General features: G+C 38.1%; 1 protein-coding gene across 1 annotated transcript in view; it reads right to left on the minus strand.

Moving 5' to 3' along the window:
* Positions 1-27,256, minus strand: part of MANEA (mannosidase endo-alpha) — an 82,036-nt gene that overhangs the window by 34,706 nt on the left and 20,074 nt on the right. The gene's annotated exons all lie outside the window — the stretch shown is intronic.

The raw sequence follows: 27,256 nt of genomic DNA on the forward strand, positions 1-27,256 counted from the left end.
AAATTTTTGTGTGGATCAGTATCACTTAACAGAAGACTCAAGTGATTTTAAAATTACAGTTTATCCCTATAATACCTACTTGCTTTTGAACTAATAAACTACAAAAAGATTTTTAAAAACAATAAGCTTGCAAAGAATTACTAACTAGGGGAAGAAATCTTTGAAATCAACTAACTCAAACCCTCATTACCTACATAAAGCAAGAGGCCACTGAAAGTATGGTGAAAGTGAAAGAAAGTGAAAGTGTTAGTAGCTCAGCCATGTCTGACTCTTTGCCACCACATGGAGTGTAGCCCACCAGGCTCCTCTGTCTGTGGAATTTTCCAGCAAAAATACTGGAGTGCATAGCCGTCCCTTTTTCCAGGGGATGTTCTTGACCCAGGGGTCGAACCCAGGTCTCCCACATTGTGGGTAGATTCTTTAGTCTGATCCACCTCTAAATCATACAACAGACTCTTTAGGACAAGAAGAAAAATACAACATTATCAAAAGACAAGCATGTGGAAATGAAAATAGAAAACAAAAAGGCAAAGTTAGAAACTGACAGAGAACTAAATTTAAGACTTAAACCTTGCGTGTTACCTATGCCATGTACAAACAGAAGGGCTTCCCCAGTGGCTCACTGATAAAGAATCTGCCTGCCAATGCATGAGACGTAGGTTCAATCCCTTGGTCGGGAATATCCCCTGGTGAAGTAAATGGTAACCCACTCTAGTATTCTTGCCTGGGAAATCCTGTGGACAAGAAGCCTGGCAGGCTATAGTTTATGGGGTCACAAAAAGAGTTGGATACAACTTAGCAACCAACCAAACAAAGCAAATACAAGAAAACCAATACAAACAGAGCAGTCCCACCTACAGAAACAAAACAGAACTTGGAGGTTAACAGAAAAAAAAGGTATCTGTCTCCTATACAATTTTATTTTATGAAAAATATAAAAACAGCAACAAGAACACTGAGACAGAAAAAAAAATTATAATACGTGGGGCTTCAGGGGAGCTTTTAGTTAGCCATGAAAGCAGTCATTAGGAAAAAAAAAAAAAACTGATCAGGAAACTCTGTAGACAACTGATCAAACATTTAAGCTGCCAACGTTCCCAGCTTATAAGAAGTACATCAATTTCATGCAATGTGATTGTAAACTTCATATAAATTGATTGTAAAGTGTCACCAATGAAAAGTGACAATACGAATTTTCTCAACATGGGACCTATCGAAAAACTCTGAAAAAAAAAAAAAAAGAGAAAGAACATGAGAAAACAATATAAAGGAGAAACATACAAAAGAAAGTTTATGTCACAGAGTTCAGAAACTTATGAACATGGCATGTTTCCATGAAATTAAAAGCAAAACATGATTCCTGTTTCTAATAGTAGATTAGGATACTCAGACCAAAATTCCCAACAAAAACAAATTATTAGATAAAAATGGGAACAAAAAACTTCCAAAAGTCAAAGAGCTGAAGAGAGTAAAGAACTAACTACATGTCTAGAATGAAGTGAAAAATGTGAAGTCAGAGAGGTAACTGAGCAAGGAAGTCAGTCTGCGCTAAGCATAACTGGCAGAAGTAAACCAGCCCTCAAAATCAGCAGATGAAATCCCACATGGACAATGCATAGGAAGTCCTCTAACTCCACAGAGAATGTAAAGTAGCTAGTATTTCTACTGTATTGGTAAACACAGATATAGAATATTTTCATGATCACAGAAATTTCTATTGTATAGCATTGCTAATACACTGATTCTCCAAACAACTTACCAACTGGTTCTCGTCCAGTGATTTCTTCCTCTTTATCCTTGCTGAAGATACACTCTAAGGCTTAGGGAAAACGTTCCTTGTTCCTCCTTATCCTATTATTGTGTTTCAGCTGTTGTACTGTATCAATTATCACTTCTATGTGTTGAATTATATCCCCATATTGTGCTCCATAATCCAATTTATCTTTGTACAGTGTATTTTGGGCTGTGTTACTCATGAGCTTTGAATAAGTAGTGGCCTGGGAACCAAGCCAATGATGGTCCTACTTTGGGAGGGGAACTGGTCCATTTAAAATGTTAATGAATCCTTCAGAGTAACCTGAAAGGTTTCTCTAAAATGTGTCGACCAAGTATCATTTATACATAAAATCTATTACAGCATATTTCTACCATTCCAATTGCTAAGTGAAAAAGGATACTCTTTAAAGTCCATTCTTGGAACATTAGTATATTAAATGCAGATCACTTCATAATGATCACGTCCTCCCTCCACATCACTTATCACAAGACCTTCAATATAAGTGAAACCCAACAATAATATTTTTTGTTAAGCTAAGTGATTCTAAATAGGGTAATACTTAAGAATACAGGTAGGAAACAGATAGACACAGAAAATCCAGTCCAATTTTGTCATCTGACAGATGTTTATCTTTAGGTAAGTTAGCCTACTTAAGTCTTCACATTTGTAAATGGGAATAAATTTAGTTCATAACCTAAAAGTCTGTTTTAAAAATCATACATGAGAGAATGCATTATGCAGAGTGGGATTCTTCCAAAAAGTAATTTAAAAAATTAATAAAAAGAATTATTAAATAAAATATTTAAGACAGTAAAATGGTAACTAAATTTGTTTTTGTTTACCTCAACAGAGCTGGTGATAGTTTCTCTTATATATGGGGAACACACTTAGTGCTTCTTTCAAACATCTCAAGCATTCTTTCAAATTAGATTTCATAGAAAGACAGGCAAAATGGAAGGGCCATTTCCATACATAAACACTTACAACTACACAGGATGACAATTTAAAAAAAAAGACATTATAAAAAGCAAGAAAAATAATGCACAGTCAAAGCATTCAATAGAGAAAGACTGGCTCAGATCTGAAATAGATGCTGATATCATTGAACAAGGGATTTAAAATTAATATTATGATTTAATGTTAAAAGATCTAATAGGAAAGAGAGTCAACATGTAAGGTCAGGTGGGAAATACTAGCAGAGAGATGAAAACTAGAAGAACTAAATATAAATGCTGGGGGGGGGGTGAATCACTAAAGGTAATAATAAAAAATGCCTTCAAAAGATTCATGAACGTCAGAGCTGAGGAAAGGGTCATATAATTAGGCAAGTCACAAGAAATTACCAAAAAAAAAAAAAAGATTGGGGCAAAAAATACAAAGCAAATGCATCCAATACCTCTGGGGTAAATTTCAAATCTCTAACATACATATTTTTAACCTTACCATTTGAAACTGGAGAAGGGAATGACAGACAAACCACTTAAGTATTCTTGCCTTGAGAATTCTGTGAACAATGTAAAAAGGCAAAAAGATATGACAACAGAAGATAAGCCCCCCAAGTCCATAGATATCCAATATGCTACTTCAGAAGAGCAGAGAAATAGCTCCAGAAGAATGAAGAGGCTGGGTTGAAGTGGAAAAGACGCTAAGTTGTGGATGAGTCTGGTGGTGAAAGTAGAGTCCGATGCTGTTAGTAAAAACATTGCATAGGAACCCAGATTGTTAGGTAAATGAATCAAGGTAAATTGGATGTTGTTAAGCAGGAGATGGAAAGAGTGAACACTGACATCTTAGCAATCAGTGAACTAAAACGGATGTGAATGGGTGAATTTAATTCAGATGACCATTATATTTACTATTGTGGGCAAGAAACTTTAGAAGGAATAGAATAGCCCTCAGAGTCAACAAGAGAGTCTGAAATGCAGTACTTGGGTGTAATCTCAAAAACAACAAAAAGATCTCAGTTCATTTCCAAGGCAAACCATTCAACATCACAGTAATCCAAGTCTATGCCACAACCACTGATGCTGAAGAAGCTGAAGTCACATGGTTCTAAGAAGACCTACAAGACTGTCTAGAATTAACACCAAGAAGTATGTCCCTTTCATATTAGGGACTGGATTGCAAAAGTAGGAAATCAAGAGATGCTTAGAATAACAGGTAAATTGGCTTTGGAGTACAAAATGAAGGAGGGAAAAAGCTAACAAGAGTTTTGCCAAGAGAACACACTGGTCATGGCAAACACCCTCTTCCAACAACAGAATGATTCTACACGTGGACAGCACCAGACGATCAACAATGAAATCAGACTGACTATAATCTTTGCAGCCAAAGACAAAGAAGCTCTATACAGTCAGAAAGAAAAAGACCTGGAGCTGACTGTGGCTCAGATTATGAGCTACAAATTGAAAAATTCAGACTTAAATTGAAGAAAGTACGGAAGACCACTAGGCTATTCAGATATGATCTAAATCAAATCCCTTATGATTATACAGTATAAGTGACAAACAGATTCAAGGGATTAGATCTGAGACACAGAGTGCCTGAAGAACTGTGGACAGAGGTTCATAACATTGTACAGGAGGTGGTGACCAAAACCATCCCTAAGAAAAAGAAAGACAAAAAGGCAAAATGGTTGTCTGAGGAGGCCTTACAAAGAGCTGAGAAAAGAAGAGAAGCGAAAGGCAAAAAAGAAAGGTACATATATACACAAATGAACGCAGAGTTCCAGAGAATAGCAAGTAGAGATAAGAAAGCCTTCTTAAGTAAACAATGCAAAGAAATAGAGGAAACAGTAGAATGGGAAAGACTAGAGGCCTCTTCAAGAAAATCAGACAGACCAAGAGAATATTTCATGCAAACACAGGAATGATAGACGACAGAAATGGCAAGGACGTAACAGAAGCAGAAGAGACTAAGATGAAGTGGCAAGAATACACAGAACTCTACAAAAAAGCTCTCAATGACCTGGATAACCACGGATGGTGTAATCACTCATATAAAGTCAGAGATCCTGGAATATGAATCATGTAGGCCTTAGAATACACTACTAGGAACATAGCTAGTGGAGGTGATGGAATTAAAGCTCAACTATTTCAAATCCTAAAAGATAATGCTGTTGAAGAGCTTTACTCAATATGCCAGCAAATATGGAAGACTCAGCAGTGGTCACAGGACTGGAAAAGGTCATTTTTCACTCTAATCCCAATTCTAATGCCAAAAAATGTTCAAACTACCAAACGATTACCCTCATTTCACATGCTATCAAGGTACTGCTCAAAATCCTTCAAGCTAGGCTTCAACAGTACATGAACCAGGAACTTACAGATATAAAAGCTGGATTTAGAAAAGGCAGAAGAACCAGAGATCAAATGGTCAACACTTGCTGGATCATGGAATAAGCAAGCAATTCCTCCCCCCTCAAAAAAGAATCTACTTCAGGTTCATTGACTACATTAAACACTTTAACTGTGTGGATCACAACAAACTATGGAAAATTCTTAAAAAGAGAGAGGAATACCAGAGCACTTTACTAGCCTCCTGAGAAACCTGTATTCAGGACAAGAAGCAACAGTAAGAAGTGGACATGGAACAATGGACTGGTTTAAAGTTGGGAGAGCAATACATCAAGGCTGAATACTGTCACTCTGCTTATTCAACTTATATCATGTGAAATGCCTGTAAAGTTGGAATCAAGATTCAGAGGAGAAATACCAATAACCTCAGCTATGCAAATGATACCACTCTAATGGCAGAAAGTGAAGAGGAACTAAAGGGCCTCTTAATGAGAGTAAAAAAAAAAGAGTGAAAAAGCTGGCTTAACACTGAACATTCAAAACACAAAGATCACTGCATCTTCCAGTCCCATCACTTCATGGCAAATAGCTGGGGAAACAGTAACAGATTTTATTTTCTTGGGCTGCAAAATCACTGTGGATGGTGACGGCAGCCACGAAATTAAAAGATTCCTCCTCCTTGGAAGAAAACCTATGACAAATTTAGAGAACATATTAAAAAGCAGAGACATCACTTTGACAACAAAGGTCCATATGGTCAAAGCTAATTCTTTTTCCAGTAGTAATGTACAGATGAAAGAGTTGGACCATAAAGAAAGCCGAGCACCGAAGAATTCATGCTTTTAATATGGTGCCGGAGAAGACTCTTGAGAGTCCCTCAGACACAAGGAAATCAAGCAGTCAATCCTAAATGAAATCTACACTGAACATTCATTGGAAGAACTGATGCTGAAGCTCCAATACTTTGGCTACCTGATGTGAAGAGCTGTCGAACTGGGAAAGATTCTAATGCTGGGAAAGATTGAGGGCAAGAGGAAAAGGGGGCGACAGAAGATGAAATGCTTGGATGCCATTGTCAACTCAATGGACATGAGTTTGAGCAAGCTCTGGGAGATAGCGAAGGACGGGGAAGATGGTGTGCTCTAGTTCACGTGGTTGCAAAGAATTGACATGCCTTAGTGACTGGGTAACAACAACAAAGCAAATAGCAGGCACTAAATGCAATCATAAAAAGTTTAATTAACCCAAAGGAATACAGAATAAGAGAAATAAAGAAGGGAAGAAATACAAAGACTGAAAAGACAGTAGATTTCAATCAGTCCAACAACATAAATAAACCATATTATGAGAAAAGAAGTGAAAGGCGAAGGAGAAAAGGAAAGATATAGCCACCTAAATGCAGAGTTTCAAAGAATTACAAGGAGAGATAAGAAAGCCTTTGTCAGTGATCAATGCAAAGAAAAAGAGGAAAACAATAGAGTGAGAAAGACTAGAGATCTCTTCAAGAAAATTAAAGATACCAAGGGGATATTTCTTGCAAAGATGGGCAAAATAAAGGACAGAAATGGTATGGACCTAACAGAAGCAGAAGACAGTAAGATGAGGTGGCAAGAATACACTGAAGAACTATATAAAAAAGATCTTCATGACCCAGATAACCATGATGGTGTGATCACTCACCTAGAGCCACACACCCTGGAGTGTGAAGTCAAGTGGGTCTTAGGAAGCAACACCACAAACAAAGTTAGTGGAGGTGATGGAATTACAGCTGAGTTATTTCAAACTATTGTACAACTGCATTCATCTCACATGCTAGCAAAGTAATGCTCAAAATTCTCCAAGAGAGGCTTCAATAGTATGTGAACCAAGAACTAGAATTAGAAACGGCAGAGGAAACAGAGAATAAATTCCCAACATCTGTTGGATCATAGAAAAAGCAAGAGAATTCCAGAAAAACATCTACTTCTGCTTCATTGATTATAATAAAGCCTTTGACTGTACAGATCACAACATACTGTGGAAAATTCTTAGAGAGATGGGAATACCAGACCACCTTCCTTGCTTCCTGAGAAATCTGTATGCAGGTCAAGAAGCAAGAGTGAGAACCAGACATAGAACAAAAGACTGGTTCAAAATTGGGAAAGGAGTATGTCAAGGCTGTATATTGTCACCCTGCTTATTTAACTTATATGCAGAGTACATCATGAGAAATACCAGGTGGATGAAGTACAACCTGGAATCGTGATTGCCAGAAAAAATAGCAATAACTCAGATATGCAGATGACACCAACCTTATGGCAGAAACCGAAGAACTAAAAAACATTGTGATGAAGATGAAAGAGGAGAGTAAAAAAGCTGGCTTAAAACTCAACTTTCAGAAAGTGAAGATCACGGCATCTGGTCCCATCACTTCATAGCAAATAAATGGGGAAACAATAATAGACTTTATTTTCTTGGGCTCCAAAATCACTGCAGATGGTGACTGCAGCCATGAAATTAAAAGACACTTGCTCTTTGGAAGAAAAGCTATTACTGACCTAGACAGCATATTAAAAGGCAGAGTCATTACTTTGCGACAAAAGTTGATATAGTCAAAGCCATGGTTTTCCCAATACTCATGCATGGATGTGAGAGTTGGACCATAAAGAAGGCTGAATGCCAAAGAACTGACGCTTTTGAACCGTGGTGTTGGAGAAGACTCTTGAGAGTCCTTTGGACTGAAAGGTGATCAAACCAGTCAATCCTAAAGGAAATCAGTCCTGAACATTCATTGGAAGGACTGATGCTGAAGCTGAAGCTCCAATGCTTTGGCCACCTGATATGAAGAGCTGACTCATCAGAATAGACCCTGTTGTGGAGGAAAATTGAAGGCAGAAGGAGAAGGGGATGACAGAGGTCGAGATGGTTGGATGGTATCACCAACTCAATGGATATAAGTTGGAGCAAGCTCCGAGAGTTGGTGAAGGACAGGAAAGTCTGGCATGCTGCAGTCTATGGGGTTGCAAAGAATCAGACATGACTGAGTGACTGAACAGAACTGAACTATATGCTGTGTCCAGGAAAACCATTTTAAGTATAAAGACAAATATAAGTTAAAAGCTAAAGAATGATAAAAGATACAGGAGACAAAAGTTAACCAAAGAGAGGAGCAGTTGTTATAACAATGTGAAATAATGTAGACTTCAAAACAAAGAATACTACCATCATAAAGAGGGATTATTTTATAACAGTACAGGTTTCAATTATCCCCAAAGATATAACAGTCCTAAATGATTATGTACTTTAAAAAGACCTCAAAATATATGAAGCAAAATCTGACAAATCTGAAAAGAGGAATAGATGAATCCACAATTTTTTTCTGAAGACTTGAAAACTGCTTTATCAGGAATTGATAAAATGAACAGAAAATAGGCAAGGGATAAGAAGATCTGAACAATGCCGTCAAGAATGTGAACTATCTTATAAATGGACATTTATAAGACAGTCCATTCAACGGCAGCAGAACACACACTCTTTTACCAAGGAATCAACGAAACCAAAAGTTGGGTCACTGAATGAGTCAACAATAATAAGCATACTCTACAAACACTGACCAGAAAAGAAGGAGAACAGAAATGGATAATCAAAAGCAGATGTGTAAGAGGCTTTAAAAGCATTAGAAAGAAATAATACATACAACTCTATGTCCAAGAACTAAAACTATTCGATGAAATAGACCAGTTCTTTAAAAAATGAAAGTGTCTAAAGTCACTGTAGAATAAATAATGTGAACAGTCCTATGTCTATTAATGAAATTCATTTTGTAGTTAAAAAAAAAATAATCTACCAGCCCAAAAGGATTTCACAGGTGAATTCTATCAAGTAAGAAAGAAAAAAAAAAAACAGTTCTATGAAATCTCTTCCAGAATATAAAAGAAGGAAGACTTCCTGACTAATTTCATTAGGTCATAAATTAATCTAATAACAGAAGACAAAACACATCAAAAAAGGAAAACCACAGACCAATATCTCCAATATTTCATATGAAAAAGGACGCAAAATACTTTAAAAAGATTGTAGGAGACAGGAACAATAAAAGAAAAGCAGGCCCCGGCAAAGGCCACAAAAGAAATTTGTAGTTATTGATAAACTGGATGCTGTAAGGTATGAGACTCTTGGAACAAGTCCAGAGGGCACAGTTCATAATCTTGAAAACAAGATATGATCCTCAGGTCGGAAAACCAACCCCAGACTGTTTCTCAACTGGCGTCTCAGAGTCACATGTTTTACGTATCTGGTGGAAAATCTATAGATAAGAATATTAGTCTTAGTTACTGATTTGTTATTGATTACTGTTTCCTAATTACTCAATGGTTAATGATCATTTTGTTCTTTGGCTCTGAAGGCCACATCAGTTAATAGTTTAACTCCCCACTTATTCTTTCATTCATGGCTGAAAGTATAATAAAGCTGGCTTGGATTCAGTTTCAGCACCTTCACCTTGGAGCAGTGTTGATCCCCTGATCCTTGCTTTTCTCTGAATTCTCGTGTCTCGTTTCTCAGTCTCTCGCTGGATCACACTTTCGGAAACCCTGCTTGTCGAGCTGGTCTCGACAAAAGATGAGCAAATAGGATTTAGCAATATACAAATAGGATAACAAATCATCACCAAATAGGGTTTATTTTAGGAATAAAGAATGAGATTCAACATTTGAAAATTAATCCATATAAGTAACTATGTGAAGAGTAAAGGTTAAACTGCCAAAGGATTAAAGAAAAAAAAAAATTAAAGGGGAAACTGGAAAACACTTAAGAGATGAATAAAACAAAAATATGATATAACAAAACTTATGATATGTGGCCAAAGTGATACTAAAGGGTAAACTAATAGCTGTAAATGCTTACATCTATAAAACAATGAAAATCTCAAACAAGTTAACTTTACAAACTTAAGGAACTATTAAAAGAAGAACAAAATAACTCTAAACCTAGAAGAGGAAGAAGATAATAAAAGCTTAGATAAGATACATATGAAACAGAAAATAGAAAAACAATGGAGAAAATCAATGAAACCAAACTTTGGTTTTCAGAAAAGGTCATAAAATTAACAAACCTTAGCTGGATGAACTAAGAGGAAAAGAGATGGTGGAAATTACTAAAATCAAAGATGACAGTGAGAGTATTACTACTGATTCTACGGGAGCAAAATGATTATTATAAAGTACCAGGAACAATTTTATACCAGCAAATTTGATAGCCTAGATAAAATGGGCAAATTCCTAGAAGCTCAAAACCTACCCAGACTGAATTATGAAGAAATAAACAATTTGAATAGACTTATCACTATTCAGGAAATTCAATCAATAAACAAACATCTCCTGGCAAAGGAAGAAAAAGCCCTAAACAAGATGGCTTCACATGGGTGAATTTTACTAAATATTTAAAGAAGAAATGAAACAATCATTGTCAAACTGTTCCAAAAGCCAAAGAGGAGAAAACATTTTCGATTTCATTCTAGGATATCTGTATTACCTTAATAGCAAAGCAAGACCAAAACACAAGAAAACTATAAACTACTATCCCTTATGAGCATTGATGCAACTCTTCAACAGAATGTTAGCAAGTTGAATTTGGCAGCACACTAAAAGGATTACATAACATGACTAGGTATGGTTTATCCTTGGAGTGCTTGGATGATGCAACACAAAGAAACTGAGCAATGTAATATGCTGCCTTAATAAAATGAAGGGAAAAATAAATGGTCATCTCAAATGATGCAAAAAAAGCAACTGGCAAAATTCAACACTTTTTCATGAAAACGCTGAAATACTAGGCATAGAAAAAATAAAACAAAACTACCATAAGAGAAATTTTATATGAAATAGCCACAATGAACAGCATACTCAATACCAAAGGACTAAAAGCTTTTCCTCAAAGATTAAGAACAAGGCAAGGAGGTCTACCTTTACCACTTCAATTTAACACAATACTAGAAGTTCTAGACAGCAATTAGGAGACAAAAAGAAGTAAAAGGCATTCATATTAGAAAGAAAGCAAAATAATCTCTGTTTACAGATGATATGATCTTATATGTAGAAAACGCTAAAGATTCCACACACACAAAACAAATATTAGAATAAATGAATCACTGAAAGATGAACTCCCCAGGTCAGTAGGTGCCCAATATGCTACTGGAGATCAGTGGAGAAATAGCTCCAGAAAGAATGAAGAGACAGAGCCAAAGCAAAAACAACACCCAGTTGTGGATGTAACTGGTGGTGGAAGTCAAGTCTGATGCTGTAAAGAGCAATACTGCATAGGAACCTGGAATGTTAGGCCCATGAATCAAGGTAAACTGGAAGTGGTCAAAAGGAGATAGCAAGAGTGAACACTGACATTTTAGGAATCAGCGACTAAAAGTGACTGGGATGGGTGAATTTAACCCAGACAACCATCATATCTACTACTGTGGGCAAGAATGCCTTAGAAGAAAGGGAGCAGCCAACATAGTCAACCAAAGAGTCCGAAATGCAGTGCTTGGATTTAATCTCAAAAACAACAGAATGATCTCTGTTCGTTTCCAAGGCAAACCATTCAATATCACAGTAATCCATGTCTATGCCCTGACCAGTAACGATGAAAAAGCTCAAGTTGAACAGGTCTATGAAGACCTAAAGACCTTCTAGAACTAATATCCAAAAAAGATATCCTTTTCATTATAGGGGACTGGAATGCAAAAGTAGGAAGTCAAAAAATACCTGGAATAACAGACAAATTTGACCTTGAATACAGAATTAAGCAGGACAAAGGCTAATAGAGTTTTGCCAAGAGAACGCACGGGTAAGAGCAAACACCCTCATCCAACAACACAAGAGAAGACTCTATACATGAACATCACTAGATGGTAAATACTGAAATCATATTGAATTATTCTTTGCAGTCAAAGATGGAGAAGCTCTGTACAGAAAAAACAAGACCACGAGCTGACTGTGGCTCAGATCATGAACTCCTTATTGCCAAATTCAGACTAAATTGAAGAAAGTAGGGAAAACCACAAGACTATTCAGGTATGACCTAAATCAAATCCCTTATGACTATACAGTACAAGTGACAACTAGATTCAAGGGATTAGAGCTGACAGACCGTGCCTGAAGTACTGTGGATGGACGTCTGTGACATCGCACAGGAGGCAGTGATCAAGACCATCTCCGAGAAAAAGAAATGCAAAAAGGGAAAATGGTTGCCTGAGGAGGCCTTACAAATAGCTATGAAAAGAAGAGAAGGGAAAGGCAAAGGAGCAAAGAAAAGATACCCATTTGAAGGCAGTTTCAAAGAATAGCAAGGAGAGATAAGAAAGCCTTCTTCAGTGATCAATGCAAAGAAATACAGGAAAACAATAGAATGGGAAAGACTAGATCAGTTCAAGAAAATTAGAGATACCAAGGGAACATTTCATGCAAAAGATGGGCATAATAAAGGACAGAAAAGGTGTGGACCTAACAGAAGCCGAAGTTATTAAGAGGCTGAGGCAAGAGTACACAGAAGAAAGATACACAAAATATCTTCATGACCCAGATAACCATGATGTTGTGATCACTCACCTAGAGCCACATTCCATTCTGGAATGCAAAGTCAAGTGGGCCTTAGGAAGCACAGCTATGATCAAAGCTAGTGGAGGTGATGGAATTCCAGTTGAGCTATTTCAAATCCTAAAAGATGATGCTGTGAAAGTGCTGTACTCAGTATTCTGCAAATTTGGAAAACTCAGCAGTGGCCACAGGTCTGGAAAAGGTCAGTTTTCATTCCAATCCCAGAGAAAGGCAATGGCAAAGAATGCTCAAAATACCACACGATTGCACTCATCTCAAATGCTAGAAAAGCAATGCTCAAAATTCTCTAAGCCAGGCTTCAATAGTATGTGGACCATGAACTTCCAGATGTTCAAGCTGGTTTTAGAAAAAGCAGAGGAACCAGAGATCAAACGGCCAACATTCACTGGATCATCGAAAAGGCAAGAGTTACAAAAAAAAACATCTACTTTGTTGACTATGCCAAAGCCTTTGACTGTGTGGATCACAAGAAACTGGAAAATTCTTCAAGAGATGGGAATACCAGACCACCTGACCTGCCTCCTGAGAAACTGGACATGGAACAACAGACTGGTTTCAAATCAGAAAAATGAATATGTCAAGGCTGTATATTGTCACCCTGTTTATTTAGTTTATATGCAGAGTATGTCATGTAAAATGCTGGGCTGGATGAAGCACAACCTGGAATCAAGATTGCCAGGAGACATATTAATAACCTCATATGCAGGTGACACCACACTTATGGCAGAAACCAAAGAAGAACTAGAGAGCCTCTTGTGAAAGTGACAGAGAGTGAAAAAGTTGGCTTAAAACTCAATATTCAGAAAACTAAGATCATGGCATCTGGTCCCATCACTTCATGGCAGATAGATGAAGAACAGTGGAAACAGTATCAGACTTTATTGTTGAGGGCTCCCAAATCACTGCAGATGGTGACTGCAGCCATTAAATTAAAAAGATGCTTGCTCCTTGGAAGAAAAGTTATGATCAACCTAGAGAGCATATTAAAAAGCTAGACATTACTTTGCCAACAAAGGTCTGTCTAGTCAAATCTATGGTTTTTCCAGTAGTCATGTATGGATGTGAGATTTGGACTATAAAGAAAGCTGAGTGGCAAAAAATTGATGCTTTTGAACTGTGGTGTTGCAGAAGACTCCTGAGAGTCCCTTGGACTGCAATGAGATTCAACCAGTCCATCAAAAAGGAAATCAGTCCTGAAAATTCATTGGAATGACTGATGCTGAAGATGAAACTCCAAAACTTTTGCCCTCTGATGCAAAGAACTGACTCATCTGAAAAGACCCTGATGCTGGGAAAGATTGAAGGAGGGAGGAGAAGGGGACGGCAGAGGATGAGATGGTTGGATGGCATCACTGACTCAATGGGGATGAGTTTGAGTAAACTCTGGGAGTTGGTGATGGACAGGGAGGCCTGGCCTGCTGCAGTCCATGGGGTTGCAAAGAGTCAGACGTGACTGAGTGACTGAACTGAACTGAACTGAATTAATCAAAATTGCAGAATACAAAGTTAACACACAGGAATTGGTTTCATTTCTATGCAAGCAATCTGAAAATGAAATTACAAAAACAATTCCAACATAACATGCAAAAGAAAAAAAATACTTCAGATGTAACTTAACCAAGGTGGTGAAAGACCTGTGCAATGAAAGCTATGAAACATTGCCAGAAGAAATTAAAATACGAAAAATGCAAGCACATCCCATATTCATGGACTGAAAGAATTAACTTTGCTAAAATGCCACAGCTATTCAAAGTGATACATAAAGTCAATGTGATCCCTACCAAAATCTCAATGACTTTGTTTTTGCATAAACAGAAAAATGCATTTGAAATTTATATGAAAATGCATCTGAAATTCATATGGAATTTCATGTGATCCTAAAAGCCAAAATAATCATGAAAAAGAACAAAATTAGAGGATTTATACTTCCTGACTTCAAAACTTATTACAAAGCAATATTAATCATCCTCATGTGGTACTGGGATAAATACAAACATATAGACTAATGGAATAGAATAAAGACCAGAAATATACCCTTGGATATACATTCAAGTATTTTTTGACAAAAATGCCAACACCATTCAATGGGGCAAGGACAGTCTTTTTAACAAAACCTGTTGGGAAAACTAGACTTTCACATGCAAAATAATTAAGGTGAACCCTAACACCATACACAAAAATTAACTCAAAATGGACCACAGATCTAAATTTAAGACCTAAAACAATAAAACACTTAGTAGAAAACATAGTGTAAAAGTTTTATGACATCACATTTGGTAATGACAATTTGGATATGACAGCAAAAACACAGGCATCAGAAATATAAACAATCAGGACTTACTGAAATTTTTAAAAATGTGTACATCAAAAGATACTATCAAATGAGTAAAAATGCAACTCACAAAATGGGAGAAAACGTGTAAATCACATATTTGACAAGGGATTAAAACATCCAGGGTATAAAGAAAACTCTTAAAACTCAATAGTTACAAAAATAAACTACCAGACATAAAAGAAAAAGAGAGCAAAGGACTTAAATAAAAAATTTTCCTAAGAAAAAATATAATGGCCAATGAGCACATGAACAGATATTCAACATCACTAGGGAACATATTAAATCATTAGGAAAAAATAAATCGGAAGTATAATGGGATACTACCTCACACCCATAAGGCAAGCTCTTACCAAATAACAAAACAACAACAACAAAACAGAAAACAATTGTTGGCAAGAATGTGGAAAGATTGGAATCTTTGTGTTTTGTTGGTAGGTATGTCAAAAAGTAGTGTTGCTGTGGAACACAGTCGGGCGGGTTCCTAAAACAATTAAAAATAGAATTAGTACCTAGTCTAGTAATTCCACTTCTGAGTATACAACTAAAAAAACTGAAGGCAGTTTATTAAAGAGATATTTATGTCCTTACACTTATGTTCATAGTAGCATTATTCACATACCTAAAATGTGGGAGCAACTCAAGTGTCCATCCATAAACAGATGAATATATAAGCAAAATGTGGTATCTACATATAATTCAATGTCATTCAATCTTTAAAAAGAATGAAATTCTGCAATATGTTACAACATATGGATGAATGAATCCACTGGATGAATCCACTGAAATAAACCAGTCACAAACAGATAAATACTGTATGAATTACTTGTATCAAAAATAACAGAGAAAGTATAATGATTGCTGCCAAATGTGAGGTGGGGAGGATAGGGAATTATTATTTAATGGGTAAAGTTTCAGTTATGAAGATGGATGGGGGTGATGATTTATAACATTATGTATGCATTAATATTTAATATCACTGAATTTCACATTTAAATATGCTTACAATGGTAAATTTTATGTTATATGTATTTTACCATAATAAAAAGAACTTGAAAATAAAAAAAAATTTACAGATCAATGGATACAGAAAAAAAGCATTTGCTAAAACTCAACATGATAATATGCTCATAACTAGTAATACAAGTGAACTTCTGTGACTTGACAAATGACATTTATAAAAATCCTACAGCTCATGTAATACTTAAAGAAGAAAGACTTCTTTTCCTCTAAGTTCAAAAACAAGTGAGGTATGTCCTCTTCTCTTACCAGTTATATCCACATAACATCAGAAGTCCAAACCAGTGTGAAAAGAAAAAGAAACAGAAGTATGCAGATTAGAAAGGACATAAATATGTCTTTATTTTCATTTGATTGTCTATAAAGAAAAAAATCCATAAAAAATGCTCCTAGAATCAATAAGCTGAGTTTATTAAAATCACAAGACATAAGATATAGATATACAGTATTCCTATATACTTTTGATGGGCAAAAATAAAAATTTAAGAAATATTATTTACAATAACAAACTCCCCAAAATACTTAAAAATAAGAACAGGACCTGTATGTGGTTAAATAATGAAAACCTAAAGTAAGTTAAAAAAATTAAAGCTCTGTATAAATGGAAAGATACACCATGCTTATGGAATAGGATATTCAACTTGTTACTGTTCAATAGTGGTATTATATTATTTTTAAAATGTCAACTTTCCCAAAATTTATCTATACATTCAAGGCAATCCCACTCTAAATTCCACCAGGATATTTTACAGATATGGAATAGTTGATATGGATAGGCAAAGAAATTAAATAGCAAAAGAAATTTTCAAAGAGAACAAAAAGGAATAATATTACTTGCTTTCAGGAAGCTAAAGCAATCAAAACAGAATGGTATTGATGAAAGGAATAGACATATAAATTAATAGATTAGGAAAGAATCCTGAAATAAATATAGTCATTGGACATCTGATAAAAGTGAAAGAACACATAAATGGAGATGCTACAGTTTTCTTAATAAATAAAGTAAGAAATTTCCATACTACATTATTATCATAAAGAGATCCATGCCCATTTTCCAGAGATGAAAGCCCTAATAGTCAACACAAGAGACCAAAATGCAGTACTTGGGTACAATCTCAAAAACGACACAATGATCTCTGTTTGTTTCCAAGGCAGACCATTGAATAGCAGAGTAATTCAAGTCTATGCACCAAACACTAATGCTGAAGAAGCTGAAGTTGAAAGGTTCTATGAAGACCCACAGACCTTCCACAGCAAACACCAAAAAAAGATGTTCTTTTCATCATGGGAAGAGGCAAGTTTGGCCTTGGAGTACAAAATGAATCAGGGCAAAGGCTAACAGAGTATTGTCATGAGAACACAGGGGTAATAGCAAACACCCTCTTCCAGCAACACAAGAGAAGACGCTACACATGAACATCATCAGATGGAAATAAAATCTGATTACATTCTTTGCAGTCAAAGATGGAGAAGCTCTATACAGTCAGCAAAATCAAGACTAGGAGCTGACTATGGCTCAGCATGAATTCCTTATTGCCAAATTCAGACTAAATTGAAGAAAGTAGGGAAAACCACTAGGCCATTAGGTATAACCTAAATCAAATCCCTTTTGATTATACTGTAGATTCAAGGGATCAGAGCTGATACCAGGTCTGAAGAACTACAGATGGTGGTTCATGACACTGTACAGGAGGCAGCGACCAGGACTATTCCCAAGAAAAAGAAAAGCAAAAAGGTAAAATGGCTGTTTGAGAAGTCCTTACAAATAGCTGAGCAGAGAAGCTAAAGGCAAAGGAGAAAAGGAGAGATATAAGATCAGAATGCAGACTTTCAAAGAATAGCAAGGAGAGATAAGAAAGCCTTCCTCAGTAATCAATGCAGAGAAATAGAGGAAAACAATAAAATGGGAAATACTAGAGATATTTTCAAAAAAATTAGGGATAGCAAAGGAATATTTCATACAAAGATAGGCACAATAAAAGACAGAAACAGTAGGGACCTAATAGAAGCAGAAGACATTAAGAAGAGGTGGCAAGAATTCACAGAGGAACTGTACAAAAACACCTGATGCAGATAATCACGATGGGTGTGATCATTCACCTAGAGCCAGACATTCTGGAGTACAAAGTGGGCCACAGGAAACATCATAACAAACAATGCTAACGGGGGGATTGGAATTCCAGTTGAGTTACTGCAAATTCTAAAAGATGATGCTGCACTCAATATGCAAGCAAATATGGAAACTCAGCAGTGGCCACAGGACTGGAAAATGTCAGTTTCATTCCAATCCCAAAGTAGGGCAATGCCAAAGAATTTTCAAACTATCACACAATTGCACACATTTGACACGCTAGCAAAGTAATGCATAAAATTCTCCAAGCCAACCTTCAACAGTACATTAAACGAGACCTTCCAGATGTTCAAGCTGGATTTAGAAAAGGCAGAGGAACCAGAAATCAAATTACCAACATCCATTGGATCATAGAAAAAGAGTGTTCCAGAAAAACATCTACTTCTGCTTCATTGACTACACTAAAGCCTTTGACTGTATGGATCACAACAAACTATGGAAAATTCTTAAAGAAATGGGAATACCAGAGGCTTCCCTGGTGGCGCAGACGGTAAAGCGTCTGCCTGCAATGAGGGAGATCCAGGTTCGATCCCTGGGTCGGGAAGATCCCCTGGAGAAGGAAATGGCAACTCACTCCAGTACTCTTGCCTGGAGAATCCCAGGGACGGTGGAGCCTGATGGGCTGCCGTCTATGGGATCGCACAGAGTCAGACACGACTGAAGCGACAGCAGCAGCAGCAGCAGCAGACTAAAGAAATTGATTTAGTTGTAACTGTTATAAATTAACAATCAAAGGCAATAATCATATGGTTTAAAATAAAACAGGAAAAAAAAGAAATGGGAATACCAGACCACCTTACCTGCCCTCTGAGAAACCTGTATGCAGATTAAGAAGCAACAATTAGAACCAGACATGGAACAACAGAATGGTTCCAAATTGGGAAAGGAGTTCGTCAAGGTGTATACAGTCACCCTGCTTATTTAACTTATATGCAGAGTACATCAAACAAAATGTCAGGCTGGAAAGCACAAGCTGGAATAAAGATTGCAGGGAGAAATATCAATAACCTCAGATATGCAGATGACACCACCCTTACGGCAGAAAGTGAAGAGGAACTAAAGAGCCTCTTGATGATGTTGAAAGAGGACAGTGAAAAAGCTGGCTTAAAACTCAACATTCAAAAAACTAAGATTGTGGCAAACAGTCACATCGCTTCATGGTAAACAGATGGGAAAACAACGGAAACAGTGACAGACTTTATTTCCTTTTGCTCCAAAATCATGACAGATGGTGACTGCAGCCACGATATTAAAAAATGTTTGTTCCTTGGATGGAAAGCTATGACAAACCTAAGTGTTAGTTGCTCAGTCATGTCTGACTCTGTGCTACTCCATGGGCTACAGCCTCCCGGGCTCCTTTGCCCATGGGATTCTCCAGGCAAGAATACTGGAGTGAGTTGCCATTCCATTCTCCAGGGATCTTCCCAACTCAGGGATTGAACCTGGGTCTCTTACACTGGTAGGCAGATTCCTTACCATCTGAGCCACTAGGGAAGCCCATGACAAACCTAGACAGCGTATTAAAAGGCAGCGTCATTACTTTGTGACAAAAGTCCACATAGTCAAAGCTATGGTTCTCCCAGTACTCATGCCATGGATGTCAGAATTGGACCATAAAGAAGGCTGAATGCTGAAGATTTCATGCTTCTGAACTGTGGTGTTGGAGAAGACTCTTGCGAATCCCTTGGACTGAAAGAAAACCAAACCAGTCAATCCTAAAGGAAATCAACCCTGAATATTCACTGGAAGGATTGATGCTGAAGCTCCAATACTTTGGCCACCTGATGGGAAGAGCTGACTCATTAGAAAAGACACTGTTGCTGGAAAAGATCAGAAGAAGGGGACGACAGATGATGGGATGGTAGGGTGGTATCACTCACTCAATGGACATGAGTGTGAGCAAGCGCCAGCAGATGGTGAAGGAAACGGATGCCTGGCGTGCTTCAGTCCCTGGTGTCGCAAAGTCAGACACGAGTAAGCAACTGAACAAGAACTCTGAACCTACAAAAGATAATATGCTTTCAAGAAAAAAATGGCAAGGCAATTGGAAAAACAAAATCCTGGCACACTCCCAAGAGAAAGTTATCGACAGAATTAAACTCAGGTATCTATAGCAATATGAAACTATCATCAATCTACATTTAAATATGAACTTTAAACTTAATACAAACATAGTTATTCTAAAAGGAAATTTTATGACATTATGTTAGGTCCGTCTAGTCAAGGCTATGGTTTTTCCAGTGGTCATGTATGGATGCGAGAGTTGGACTGTGAAGAAAGCTGAGCACCGAAGAATTGATGCTTTTGAACTGTAGTGTTGAAGAGTCTTGAGTCCCTTGGACAGCAAGGAGATCCAACCAGTCCATTCTGAAGGAGATCAGTCCCAGGTGCTCATTGGAAGGACTGATGCTAAAGCTGAAACTCCAGTACTTTGGCCACCTCATGCGAAGAGTTGACTCATTGGAAAAGACCCTGATGCTGGGAGGGATTGGGGGCAGGAGAAGAAGGGGACGACAGAGGAAGAGATGACTGGATGGCATCACTGACTCGATGGACATGGGTTTGAGTGAACTCCGGGAGTTGGTGATGGACAGGGAGGCCTGGCGTGCTGCAATTCATGGGGCTGCAAAGAGTCAGACATGCCTGAACGGAATGGGTTCATTTAAACTTCAAAAATCTAATTTGTCTTACTAAACGAGCGGGCCCATCAAGATGGTAGGAGGGGCAAAATTGCGTTTAGAATCAAACCCCATACCTGCCAGAGATGCTTAGAGGGCTCAAACAAAACTTTGTGCACACCAGGACCCAGGAGAAAGGAGCAGTAACCCCATAAGAGATTAATCCAGACCTGCCTATGATGTCCAGGAGGCCCCAGTGCAGGTGTGGGTCAGCAGTGGCATGCTTCAGGGCTGGGAACACTGAATGCAGCAGCGTGTGCACGAGACCTGGGAAGGAGGGTGCCATCATCGTCACTACCTCCACCACAATTTGGTCTCAGGTCAACAACAGGGAGGGAACAGAGCCGACAGTTTCCCCCACAGTCAGTCTCTTCCGGAAGCTTGCATAAGCCTCTTCTCCTTATCCTTCAGAAGGCAGACAGAAGGAAAACCACAATCACAGAAAACTAATCAAACTGATCACATGGCCCACAGCCTCATCTAATTCAATGAAACTATGAGCCGTTCCATGTAGGGCCACCCAAGACAAACAGGTCATGGAGGAGAGTTCTGACAAAACGCGGACAAGGGAATTGCAAAACACTTCAGTATTCTTGCCTTGAGAACCCCATGAACAGTATGAAATGGCAAAAGATAAGACTGAAAGATGAACTCCCCAGGTCAGTAGGTGCCCAATATGCTACTTGAGAAGAGTGGAGAAATAACTCCAGAAAGAATGAAGAGGTGGAGCCAAAGCAAAAACAATGCCTGTGACTGGTGATGGAAGTAAAGTCCAATGCAGTAAAGAACATTTAACATAGGAACCTGGAATGTTAGGTCCATGAATCAAGGTAAACTGGAAGTGGTCAAATAGGAGATGACAAGAGTGAATATCAACATTTTAGTAATCAGTGAAGTAAAACGGACTGGAATGGGTGAATTTAATTCAGATAACCATTATATCTACTAATGTTAGCAAGAATTTCTTAGAAGAGATGGAGTAGCCCTCATAGTCAACGAGAGTCCTAAATGCATTACTCAGTTGCAATCTCAAAAACAATATAATGATATCTGTTCATTTCGAAGGCAAACCATTCAATATCACAGTAATTCAGTCTATGCACCAACCACTAATGCTGAAGAAGCTGAGGTTGAATGATTCAGTGAAGACCTACAAGACCTTCTGAACGGTTCTATGAAGACCTATAAGAGTTTCTAGAACTAACACCCAAAAAAGATGTCCTTTTCATTACAGGGGACTGGAATGCAAAAGTAGGAAGTCAAGAGATACCTGGAGTAAAAGGCAAATTTGGCCTTGGAATACAAAATGAAGCAAGGCAAAGGCTAATAAGAGTTTTGCCAACCGAATGCACTGGTAATAACAAAGACCCTCTTCCAACAACACAAGAGACAACTTTACACGTGAACATCATCAGATGACCGGTCAATAATGAAATCAGACTGATTATATTATTTGCAGCCGAAGATGGAGAAGCTCTGTACAGTCAGAAAAAACAAGACCACAAGCTGACTGTGGCTCAGATCATGAACTCCTTATTGCCAAATTCAGACTAAATTGAAGAAAGTAGGGAAAACCACTAGACCATTCAGGTATGACCTAAATCAAATCCCTTACAACTATACAGTACAAATGACAAATAGATTCAACGGATTGGAGCTGATAGACAGAGTGCCTGAAGAACTATGGACAGAGATTCATGACATTGTACAGGAGGCAGTGATCAAGACCATCCCCAACAAAAAGAAATGTAGAAAGGTAAAATGGTTGTCTGAGGAGGTCTTACAAATAGCTATGAAAAGAAGAGAAGCAAAAGTCAAAAGAGCAAAGAAAAAATATACCCATTTGAATGCAGAGTTTCAAAGAATAGCAAGGAGAGATAAGAAAGCGTTGCTCGGTGATCAGTGCAAAGAAATAGAGAAAAACAACAGAATGGGAAAGACTACATCATTTCAAGAATCAGAGATACTAAGGGAACATTTCATGCAAAGATGGGTACAATAAAGGACAGAAATGGTAGGGACCTAACAGAAGCAGAAGATAATAAGAAGAGGTGGCAAGAATATAAGAAGAACTATACAAAAAATATCTTCATGACCCAGATAACCATGATGGTGTGATAACTCACCTAGAGCCAGGCATCCTGGAATGCAAAATCAAGTAGGTCTTAGGAAGCATCACTACGATCAAAGCTAGTGGAGGTGATGGAATTCAAGTTGAGCTATTTCAAATCCTGAGAGATGGTGCTGTAAAAGTGCTGCACTCAATATGCCAGCAAATTTGGAAAACTCAGCAGTGGCCACTGGACTAAAAGGTCAGTTTTCATTCAAATCCCAAAGAAAGGCAATGCCAAAGAATGTTCAAGCTACTGCACAATTGCACTCATCTCACAGGTAGCAAAACAATGCTCAAAATTCTCCAAGCAGGCTTCAACAATTCGTGAACCGTGAACTTCCAGATGTTCAAGCTATATTTAAAAAAGACAGAGGAACCAGAGATCAAATTGCCAAAATCCACTGGATCATTAAAAAAGCAAGAGAGTTCCAGAAAAACATCTACTTCTGCTTTATCAACTACACAAAGCCTTTGACTGTGTGGATCACAACAAACTGTAGAAAATTCCTAGAGAGATAGGAATACCAGACCACCCAACATGTCTCCTGAGCTATCTGTATGAAGGTCATGAAGCAACAATTAGAACTGGACATGGAACAACAGACTGATTACAAATCGGGAAAGGAGTACATCAAGGTTGTATATTGTCACCCTGCTTGTTTAACTTATATGCAGAATACATCATGCAAAATGCTGGGCTGAATGAAGCACAACCTGGAATCAAGATTACTGGGAGAATTAATTAAAAAAAAAAAAAAAAGACTGCCGGGAGAAATATCAGTAACCTCAGATAAGCAGATGACACTACCCTTATGGCAGAAAGCTAAGAACTGAAGAGCCTCTTGATGAAAGTGAAAGGAGAGTGAAAAAGCAGCTCAAAACGCAACATTCAGAAAACAAAGATCATGGCATCCGGTCCCATCACTTCATGGCAAATAGATGGGGAACAAGGGAAACAGTGAGAGACTTTATTTTCTTGGGCTCCAAAATCATTGCAGATGGTGACTGCAGTCATGAAATTAAAAGAAGCTTAAGAAACTATGTCCAACTTAGACAACATATTAAAAAGCAGAGACATTACTTTGCCGACAAAGGTCCATATAGTCAAAGCTATGGTTTTCCAGTAGTCATGTATGAATGTGAGAGTTGGACTATAGAGAAAGCTGAGCATGGAAGAATTGATGCTTTTGAACTGTGGTATTGGAGAAGACTCTTGAGGGTCTCTTGGATTGCAAGGAGATAAAACCAGTCAATCCTAAAGGAGATCAGTCCTGAATATTCATTGGAAGGACTGATGCTGAAGCTGAAACTCCAATATTTTGGCCACCTGATGCAAAGAACTGACTTATTGGAAAAGACCCTGATGCTGGGAAAGATTGAAGGCAAGAGGAGATGGGGACGACAAGAAATGAAATGGCTGGATGGCATTACTGACTTGATGGACATGAGTTTGAGCATGCTGTGGGAATTGGTGATGGACAGAGAAGCCAGGCCTGCTGCAGTCCATGGGGTCGCAAAGACTTGGATATTACTGTGTGACTGAACTGAACTGTCTTACTGTAAGTTCTGTTTCTTCTACTTTTATGCACAAATTTTAAAGACAGGAGTTTTAGAAATACAAAGTGCTGCCTTATAAAAACTGATAATTTTCAGCTTTGTTTCCATCTAGCGCTTTTCAAGTACCGATAAAGAAAACAAAAGGAAACCCAGGAGATGTGACTTACTCATCTTGAATCTAGCACAAAGCTGGGACATGGTAGAAATTTAATAAACAAACAGTGCTAAACCAAAGGAAAGGGAAAATAATTTTAAAGATATAGAGTAAATTATGTTTTGCTGAAGTATATTAGTTTTCTATTACTGCCATAATGAATTAACACAAACCTAATGGCTTAAAACAATGAAAACTTATAACCTTACAGTTTTATAGGTCAGAATTTGACATGGGTCTACTAGGCTAACATCAAGAGGGTTCACTGAACTACATGCCTTTCTAGAAGTTTCAAGAAAGAGCTGTTTCCTTGCAGTTGTTAGCTTACAGAAGACACCACATCGTTTGGCTGTTGACTTTTCTAACCCCATTTTCAAAGGCAGGCCCCACAAACTAAGTCCTTTTTAGATCACTTATCTCCAACTTAGATCACTTAGCTCTTATTTAGATCACTTATCTCTCTTTTCCCTCTTTTAATTTTAGGGACTCCAGTGATTATATTAGTCCTATTTCAAGGTCAACTGATTAGCAACCCTAATTATATATCTTGGAGAAGGAAATGGCAATCCACTCCAGCACTCTTGCCTGGAAAATCCCATGGACGAAGGAGCCTGATAGGCTACAGTCCATGGGGTCGCAAAGTTGCAACCTTAATTCCTTTTGACTTGTAAGACAACATATTTAAAGATTCCAGAGATTAGAATGTGTACATCTTGGGGGCCATTATTCTGAATACCCCACTATGTTTTTTTGAGCATTTTATAGAAAATTTAAAAATGGAAAGTACTTGCCTGGTACTTTAAAGACTTGAAAAGGATATATATCTATCAGTGGCTACTTCTATCTGATACCTTATTAAAATGGTTACAGTTTAAATATTGCATTAATACTGCATTTTAATTTCATCATTCTTTTCTCAGGAAAAAAAAAAAAAGGTTAGACCACTAATATTTAAAACACATAACACTTTAATTGTAAAACAAATAATTAACCAGCTTGTACTGGGTGATACAAAAGTATAATTATTTCACACAGCAATTTCAATAAAAGGAAAAACAAGGACATTTATATCAAAGAAAAAATATGAATTTTAAACAAGTCAAAGCACATTCATATAGCAATTTAAATAGCCTTCACTGACTATCTTCTTCAATTCAAAAAATGCCAGTGTCAGCAGGAAACGTCCATGGACCAAAATAGTGTTCTGTGTCCACAATTTTTATAACAAGTCCAGTTATTCTTTGTCTAATAATGATAAGTATAATAGGAACTGACATCAGCAACATGGTACCATAAGATGGTCAGCGAATGAGACATCCTGATATTACTTTTGTGGTTATTTCGGGATCTAATACCTTACTCCAGTATCTTACTCCAAGGGACCTGTGAGGAATCTCTTCCAATAATATGGCAAGTAAGAAACAGACAAACAGGGCTACCGAACCAGTGTGTGCTCAGTCACTCAGCCGTGTCCAACTCTTCGCAACTCCATGGACTTAAGCCCACTAGACTCCTCTGTTCATGGGATTTTCCAGGCACAAACACTGGAGTGGGTTGCTATTTCCTCCTTCAGGGCATCTTCCCAACCCAGGCATTGAACCTTCCCAACCCAGGAATTGAACCCAAATCTCCTGCACTGCAGGCAGATTCTTTACTAGGCTAGTAAATCTGCCTAGACCTCCATTGGCTGCTATCAGGCAAAAACTGACAGAATGCTGTCCCTGGCAGGCACTTAGGCATGAAAGAAAACTTGCATAAGTCCAGCTTTCACCAAAGGATCTGAATTTGGTCACAAAGTATGAAGTATGAAAAACTTCCTGGTGCTGCAAACACTGAAGTGAAGTGAAGTGAAGTCGCTCAGTCATGTCCGACTCTTTGCGACCCCATGGACTGTAGCCTGCCAGGCTCCTCTGTCCATGGGATTCTCCAGGCAAGAATACTGGAGTGGGTTACCATTTCCTTCTCCAGGGGATCTTCCCGACCCAGGGATCGAACCCAGGTCTCCTGCATTGGCGGCAGAAGGTTTAACCTCAGAGCCACCAGGCAAACACTGAACAAGGCTGATTTATCCAGTGGAGGCAACTCCTCCCTTACAGGATAAAGAGAGCAGCTGGACAGGATATGGCTGGAGAAATCCATTTCTCTTCACCTGGAGTACGAAAGTGGGAGCTTCACAACTCAGGAAAGGGGGCATGACGGCAAAGAGGGGAAAAGGGACACCACTGAGCAGAAAGTCCACCCATGAGCCTATTGGAAACCACCCACTGATGTGGCTCACCGGGCCTATTGGCACCCTCAATGCACCTCAACGCTACAGCCCACACCTCTCCCCTGAATGCACCTCAGCCCTACAGCTCACACCTCCCCCCTCAATGCACCTCAAGGCTACAGTCCACACCTCACCCCTCAATGCACCTCAGCCCTACAGCCCACACCTCCCTCCTCAATGCACTTCAAGGCTACAGCCCACACCTCCACCCTCAATGCACCTCAAGGCTATAGCCCACACCTCCCTCCTCAATGCACCTCAAGGCTACAGCTACACCTCCCCCATCAATGCATCTCAATGCTACAGCCCACACCTCACCTCTCAATGCACCTCAGCCCTA

Source organism: Oryx dammah, unplaced genomic scaffold (genome assembly GCF_014754425.2).
Source record: "Oryx dammah isolate SB20612 unplaced genomic scaffold, SCBI_Odam_1.1 HiC_scaffold_4, whole genome shotgun sequence".
NCBI classification, from domain to species: Eukaryota; Metazoa; Chordata; class Mammalia; order Artiodactyla; family Bovidae; genus Oryx; species Oryx dammah.